This window comes from Ixodes scapularis, unplaced genomic scaffold, assembly GCF_016920785.2.
Source record: "Ixodes scapularis isolate PalLabHiFi unplaced genomic scaffold, ASM1692078v2 PGA_scaffold13__105_contigs__length_92229423, whole genome shotgun sequence".
Classification (NCBI taxonomy): Eukaryota; Metazoa; Arthropoda; class Arachnida; order Ixodida; family Ixodidae; genus Ixodes; species Ixodes scapularis.
In genome coordinates this window covers 45,802,747-45,810,521 of record NW_024609839.1, presented here as the reverse complement: position 1 = coordinate 45,810,521, position 7,775 = coordinate 45,802,747, and the positions used below count along the sequence as shown (strand labels likewise).

Genomic DNA, 7,775 nt, shown 5'->3' with positions numbered 1-7,775 from the left:
ATATATTTTGGCTCCTCCTCCTATTAAAGTGCTCTACGCTCAGCAGCGTATTGATCAGACCTGCCGGGAATTGGGTGATCACGGACGTTTTTGCCGACGTATACGGAGGGATTTCGTGTTTTCAGTTTATATTTCTATTTTGAAAAAAACGACTGCGAACATTCCACCCCCCCCCCCCCCCCCCCACGTGGCGCAATGCTCATGTAAGCTGGCATTAGAATTTAGAAATCACGAGCGGCCCAATGCTTGCTCTTTGGTGGTAGCCCCTTATATATGTATGCATTGAATGTGCGAAAAGCCGTACCGCGCTGCCGTAAGCTTTTTATTGATTGCAATACAATGCTCGAAGCTCATTCTTGTTAACGTCTGCTTTGCTTGCCCTGGAGCGCAAGATCACGCTGATTCCATTATGACAGATTTTTCTTGACTCAAACAGCTGGTATCTTTCGACGGCAGTCTTCCGCGTGGTTATAACGTGTCTCCATGCATTTGGAATGTCCGGTATAAGGGTGCTTGTGTTTCAGCGGTTGAAGAGCTAAGGCCTTTTAGACGTATGTTTTCAGGACTCTCTTTTCATTTCAGGCCTATCAGATCACGGGTGTCCGGGAAATTCTGGGAAGTGTCATCGTTATTGCAAGGATGATGGATATTTATGGGGTCTCTGCAAGCCTAACAAACCGGACTACTGTGATTGCCGTGACTGGATAGAAAGGGGATCGATGGAAGTGAAGATCCACCCTGCAGAAATGTAAAGAACATGGTTGAAAAGTAAAAAATAAAGAAGGGTGTGTGAAATATCCCTTAGGACCCTTTCGCACGCCGGAAATTACGAGGTCTCTCGCGGAAACGCGAAATTACAAGACTTGGCATAGAAATGTAAAGGTATCATAGCTCGTTTTGAATAAGGAAGTTACGAGGTCTAGTAAAACTAGAAATTCTAAGCCGACATAAAAAACAACCTAAAAAAAATGTATTGTTCCTTATCAGAAATATGTGGCGCATGAAGTCACGTGTGTGGGATAAGATGTGTAATGAAGCTGTAGTCTATAATCTTTAATAATACTAAAAAAATGTAAACTTACTTCAGTTGTCAACAAAAATCTTTACTTATCCAATTGCTGTAAATTACGCTACTGCAGTCATGGGCACGTTACCAGTTAAAAGTAACAGTGTTAAGTTACAGTTACCTAGGGGGAAAAAGTAACTCTGTTACAGTTACAGTTACCGCTTTCAAAAAGTAACGTGTTACAGTTACAGTTACTGCAAAAAAGAGTAACGCGTTACTTTCTCGTTACAGTACAAAAATTGGACACAAGGAATCACAAACCAAAACAATGTTATTTAGGTTGTTACACTACTACAGTGAGAGGAAAAGTAAACTGAGAAATTAGAAAAATTCAAACCCGAAGGGTGTTTATTTGTTTCGTCATTCGCCGTTTCATCATTCTGATGTGCATATTTATTTGCAATAATTGTTATACCTTAGAATCAACCGTTTTTCAAAAATGATCATCAGCCCGCGTCAGTGAACGCTTTGCTTTATTTTTGCCTCCGAAACGAATGAGGAAAGAGATGGTCAATTAATTACCTTATGGGATATACTCGGAAGCAGGCATAAATATAGCAGGTAATACAGCTTCCAAAGAATAAAGGGGGAAAGGCTTCTGGTACTTTACGAGTGTACTACGACCACCGCGGCGTCTATGACCGAAACGCCAACTGTGGAAATCGTGTTCACTCGCGCGGCTCCGAAGAGAATGAATAAGTTAAACAAGCGCCGGCTTTCCGCACAATATGGGGACGGCTTCCTTGAAAACTAATAGGGATGAGGAAATGGCGAACGGCTGGGTGTAAAAACGACAGCACGGACGGAATAGCCGGAGACATCGCACGACCACCGACACCCCCAGATGGTCCGCACGAAAGAAGGGTGAGCCAAAGTCGGTGAAACAGACATTGTTCGCAACCCCTACCGCCGCGGGCGCCGCTTCTTTTATCTCCCGGTTTCGTGCTGACTCGTCCGTCGCCCATTCTGGGTCCTGGGCCAAACCAGGCAATTTTTTTGTTTGATTAATTTGTGGCCTCTTTTTTTTTTTTTTTTTCTTCAGCGAGGAGTTTGGAGGAAAATACTGTAAGATGGCAATTTCTCCATGTCCGCGGCAGTCGGTTCTAATTTATATAGTAAAAAAAAGTAACTGTAACGGCGTAAACAGCTACAGTTATCCAATAAAAAGTAACAGTGCTACAGTTACAAGTTACCAGTAGTAAAGACTAACGCGTTACAGGTAAAAGTTACCGGAAAAAGTAACTAGTTACCGGTAACGCGTTACTAGTAACTAGTTAGTGCCCAGGACTGCGCTACTGTCACGAATGACAAGTGATGAGCCGATAATAACTGAAGAAACTAAGCGTTTAATGGGGGCGAACTTGTGCCCAAAAATAAAAGGAAACAGAAGTTAACAGCAGAGCGTCGCGGGCGTCGAAGTCGGCGTAAGAGCAGAGTCGAACGCTGGGGCGAGACTGACTGGCTCGCCACGCGGAGCCCCTTATGTACATCCGTGGGCTTCTGGAATACTCGGCGTAGAGAGTTCAACGCGTAGAACATTCGGACCTCGAACAAGCAACACGATTCTCGAATTTACCAGAATACTAGTCTGCAGGAATAAAAAAAAAAAAAGATGCGTCGCTCCGAGGAATCAACCCTGGCTTTTCGCGTGGGAGCCAGTTAGGCCACGCGCGCGCTGCCTACTTGGCCAGCTGCGCGCGCAGATTTACTTCCCCCTTTAAAAAGTGCATCGCCCCGATGCAACGCAAAACAAAACAAAATAAAGAAAGAACGATAAACTAAAGAGTCCTTTGGAGTGCATATGGTCCACAGTCCTATCGAGCGTAGTGCGGCTTCAGACGCACGACGTGGACGACCTCAGGTCGTGGTTGCGGCGTGAAAATGTTCGTGTTCCGTCGGGCATCACCTCGTAGTTCAGCTGGCCGAGGCAACGAAGTACCTTGTATTGTCCAAAGCACCATTTCAGCAGTTTCTCACTGAGGCCGCGGCGACGGATGGGCGTCCACACCCACACCCTGTCTCCGGGCTGGAAGTTGACGTCCCTGCGACGAAGGTTGTAGTGGCCCGCGTCGACGCGTTGCTGGTCTTGAATCAGGAGTCGGGCGAGCTGGCGGACCTCTTCGGCCCGTTGAGCAACCACCTGGGCGTCGTCGCTCTCACTGTCTGCTGGCTCATGGGGCAGCATCGCGTCCAGCATGGTCGTTACTTTCCGACCATGTACCAGCTAGAAGGGTGCGAATCCAGTGGTCTCTTGAACCACCGTATTGTAGGCGAACATGACGTAGGGCAGCACCTCGTCCCACGTCTTGTGCTCTACGTCGACGTACATAGAGATCATATCGGCGATTGTCTTGTTGAGTCGCTTCGTCAGCCCCTTGGTCTGCGGGTGGTACGCAGTTGTACGATGATGGCTGGTGTGACTGAGTCGGAGGATTTCTTGGGTCAGCTGTGCCATGAACGGTGATCCGCGATCTGTAATCAGAACTTCTGGAGCGCCCTGCCGGAGGACGATGGACCCAACGAAAAATTTGGAAACTTCCACAGCAGTCCCCGAAGGGAGAGCTTTCGTTTTGGCGTACCGCGTGAGATAATCTGTGGCGACGATGATCCAGCGGTTCCCCGACGTCGAAGGCGGAAAAGGACCAAGTAGATCCATTCCAATCTGCTGGAAGGGTGCACTTGGAGGAGAAATGGGCTGCAGGAGTCCGGCCGGCCTCGTCGGAGGTTTCTTGCGTCGCTGGCACTCGTGGCATGATCCTGTGTACAGGTGGACGGTCTTGGGGAGCTTGGGACAGTAATACTTTTCATGAATACGGGCCAGTGTCCGGCTGCAACCAAGGTGTCCGGACGTCGGGTCCGCGTGGCAGGCTTGGCAGATCTCCTCTCGAAGGTCACTCGGGATTACCAGCAACCACGGTGTGTTGTTGTCGCCGAAGTTCTCTTTGTAGAGTACACCTTGTCGAATGGCAAAGGTCGGCAGTACTCGTGAGAAGACACGTGGCACCGTACTCCCGCCCCCTCCCAGGTGCTCGATTAATGCGCGCAGCTCAGGATCGTCCCGTTGACGTCGTGCCATATCGTCAGTTTTCACTGCTCCTAGGAAGCACTCGTCGTCATTGTAGTCGCTGCAGCCGCAAGGGGTTTCGACGGGGGCTCTGGACAGGCAGTCGGCATCGCTCTGCTTGCGGCCTCACTTGTAGACCACTCTCATGTTAAACTTTTGTAGTCAGAGACTCCATCGAGCGAGGCGTCCTGACGGGTTCTTCAGGTTCGCAAGCCAGCAGAGCGAGTGGTGGTCCGTGACTACACGGAACGGGCTCCCGTACAAGTACGGACGGAACTTCGTGATTGCCAAGACGACCGCAAGGCATTCTTTCTGAGTCGTGGAGTAATTTTTCTCCGCCTTGGACAGTGTCCGAGTTGCGTAGGCGATGACCCGCTCGATGCCTTCTTGCACTTGGACCAGTACTGCGTCCAGTCCCGCGTTACTTGCGTCCTGACGAAAAGGCAAATAGCGCACAGTAAACGGGGACTAAAGGAAGTGCCAACAGGACAAGCGCTGACTCTTAACTGAAATTTAATCACATGAAAACAAAACAAAGAAAACAGCAACTCCGCTTATGTCACATGGTACATTCACCACGTGTTAAAAAAAAAAAAACATCTCTTTACTACTCAAGCCCAGTGACGTTTGGCTTATACAGTTAGTGCCTGCTTTTATAATTGCAAGCGCCTCTAAAATTTCTCGATTCACTCTGTCTCTTTCATAGCCAATGATACCGGTCTTCCTGAAGATAGGTTCACACCCGCATCCATGACAATGCAGTGGCAGATGCCCCCTTACAGCTTCCACCACTGATGGAGCTGTAGGGGCCCTTATGTACTGCGTGGGCTTCTAGAATAATCGGCGTAGAAAGTTCGACGCGTAGAACCATTCCGGCCTCGAACAAGGCCAACACGATTCTCGAATTTACCAGAATACTAGTCTGCAGGAATAAACAAAAGGTGCGTCGCTCCGAGGAATCGAACCCTGGCTTTTCGTGTGGGAGCCATGTACAGTACGATAACCGTTAGGCCACGCGCGCGCTGCCTGCTTGGCCAGCTGCGCGCGCGGCACTACGAACTTCAGCATGCCCGAGCCACTCAACGAATCGCCTTAGATCCATTGCTGATCCCTGGATACTTTATGAGGATGTTGTGGAGCATTAAATTTTTAATGAACACTGAGAGGTCTCTAGACAATACCTTTATTAGTGTATCAAAAATGAACAAACGAAAGTTAGATTATCAGTAAATATAGATTTGCCAAAATCATTTATATTATCTAAGCCTTCCTATTCCCCGGCTAATTTATCTTTCGTTTTTCTGCGCTGCTTGGATATGGGCTGCTGATTCACCCGCTGCTCAGAAACCGGCTGCTGAGTTTCCAGTTGCTGAGTTGCGGGGTGCTGAATCGCCGGCTGCTAGTTTAGGGTCGACTGCATTACCGGCTGCAGACTTAGGGGCTGCTGCGTTGCGGGCTGCTGGGTTAGGAGCTGCTGCGTTGACAAATGCTGTTTTAGGTGCTGCTGCGTTTCCAGCTGCTAGGTTAGATGCTGCTACGAAGCCGGGTGCTGGGTGAAGGGCTGTTCCGGAGTCGACGGCTAATTGAGGGACTCCTGTGCTGCTAGATTTGGGGTTAGCGGCTGCTGCGTTGATGGCAGATGGGTTCGGGTCTGCTGCATTGTCTGCCACAGGGTGAGGGGCTTCTGAGTTTCCAGCTGCTGGGTGAGAGGCTGCTGCCTTGCCGGTTGCTGTGTGAAGGGCGGCTGGGGTGTGAGCTGCTTAGTTCGGGGCGCCTTCGTTGCTGGTTGCTGGGATAGTGGCTGCTGGGTTGCCGACTGGTTGGTGAGGGGATGCCGCGTTGCCTGCGTCTTAGGGGGGGGGGGGGGTGGCTACTGCGTAGCCGGCTGCTGGGTTAGGGGCTGCTGCGTTGGTAGCTGCTCGGTGAGGGCTACAGCGCTGCCGGCTGCTGGGTAGTGAGCTGCTGCTTTACCGGCTGCTAGGTTAGGGGTTGCTCCGTTGCCGGCTTTTTGGGTAGGTACTGATTCGTTGCCAGCTGCTGTGCTAGGGGCTGCTGCGCTGCCCGCTGGTGGGTGAGGGTCTGCTGCATTGCCGGCTGCTGGGTGAAAGGCAGCTGACTTGCCGGGTGCTCGGCTGAGGGCTGTTGCATTTCCTGCTGCTGGGTTAGGGGCTGCTGCGTTGCCGCTGCTGGGTGAGGGGCTGCTGCATTGCCAGCTGCTGGGTTAAGGCTGCTGTGTTGACAACGATAGGATAGAGACTGCTGCATTGCCAGCTGCGGGTAACGGGCCGCTGCGTTGCAAGCTGCCTGGTAAGGTGCTGCTGGGTTAGGGGCTGTTGTGTTGCCGGATGTCGGCGACTAAATGATGATGCTAAGAGTTTTCATGCCCCATCCCGCGTAGCTTGTTACGGTCCCTTTCTCTCTGTCGTTCATGCTTGAGCCTGAACTGAAAACAAAATTACTCCATTGCACATAATTGCCATTAAAGACCAAAGTTCGCTTGCTAGTTTCTCCTTTTTACCCCCTGTTACAGTCGTATATTGTTAATGTGAATACCACCATTAATAAAAAAATCATTCATAATGCAAGTGGCCCATAACAATCAATGGCGGTCCATGTCTAAATAACAAATAACAGTCGTGGGCACAAAAGACACTGTCCTAAATCCTCTCAAGTGGCAAGAAAAATATCCTTCATATATTTATATGCCCTAGGGGTACAGAATACCTGCAAATATCCTGAAGGCTTGTTGTCCACGCCTGTGGCACAATGTGTCCAATTTAAGAGAGGAGAGTTTTGGGTGTACTCTGTGACCCAGGTGCATCACTCTCCTTCGTTTCATTCTCATTTGTGAGTCATCTTCAGAAAGCTTGTGTTCATTATAATAAGAAACAACACGAATCACTGAATTTACCCAAATGGTAACTTTAAAAAATATATCTTGAGATTGTTTGTGCAGGAATAATTAGATTTAAATCATCCTAGTAAAGCCGGTTCTATATGTACCTTGATTTAAATGATACTGATTTTGGTCCTTCCCCTGGTTGTTGCCCTCGTTCTGCTCTTATGCCTAGCCATTCCGCGTGAGAGATGCCATATTAAATTATGATGTAGCCGGTATAGAAAAATACGACCTTTTCATTTTCTGTTTGAATGAGGTGAGATTTCAACCACTGTTTCCTAAAGGCATTTTGAAATGTGGAGATCTTGCAATGCGGTGTTGCTATACTGCATAGCATAATAGATTTACAGAACATTCTATTGAAGTTAGTTATTTTATTTTCGCCGGGCAGTGCCTGACTTTTTACATTGCTTTTTTTATATTTTAATAATAAATTCTGCTAATAAAGGCCAGAATGACCACATGCGTAAAAAGTATCCCTGCAAATAGAGTAGACCGTGTCCCAACCAGTGTGGGCACACCATTCTATTCCAAGTCCATTCCGGGGAATTAGTGTTTCCGACAATTCTATTCCTTTTCACTCCTCAAATAAAAACACTGGGCCGATTCTCCCTCCAGAAATGGCTGAATTACACCATTCCATTTCTTTGATTACGGAGCGTGAAAAATGGCAATTGAGAGCTTTCAGGGGGCGTCATAAAAAGAAGAGAACGGCCGAGAGTCAGGAGCGGGAGCCAGCCGGGAGC

General features: G+C 48.7%; 1 pseudogene; it reads right to left on the bottom strand.

Moving 5' to 3' along the window:
- Positions 1–5,709: 5,709 nt before the first annotated feature.
- LOC121835432 lies at positions 5,710–6,395 on the bottom strand (annotated as a pseudogene).
- Positions 6,396–7,775: the final 1,380 nt, after the last annotated feature.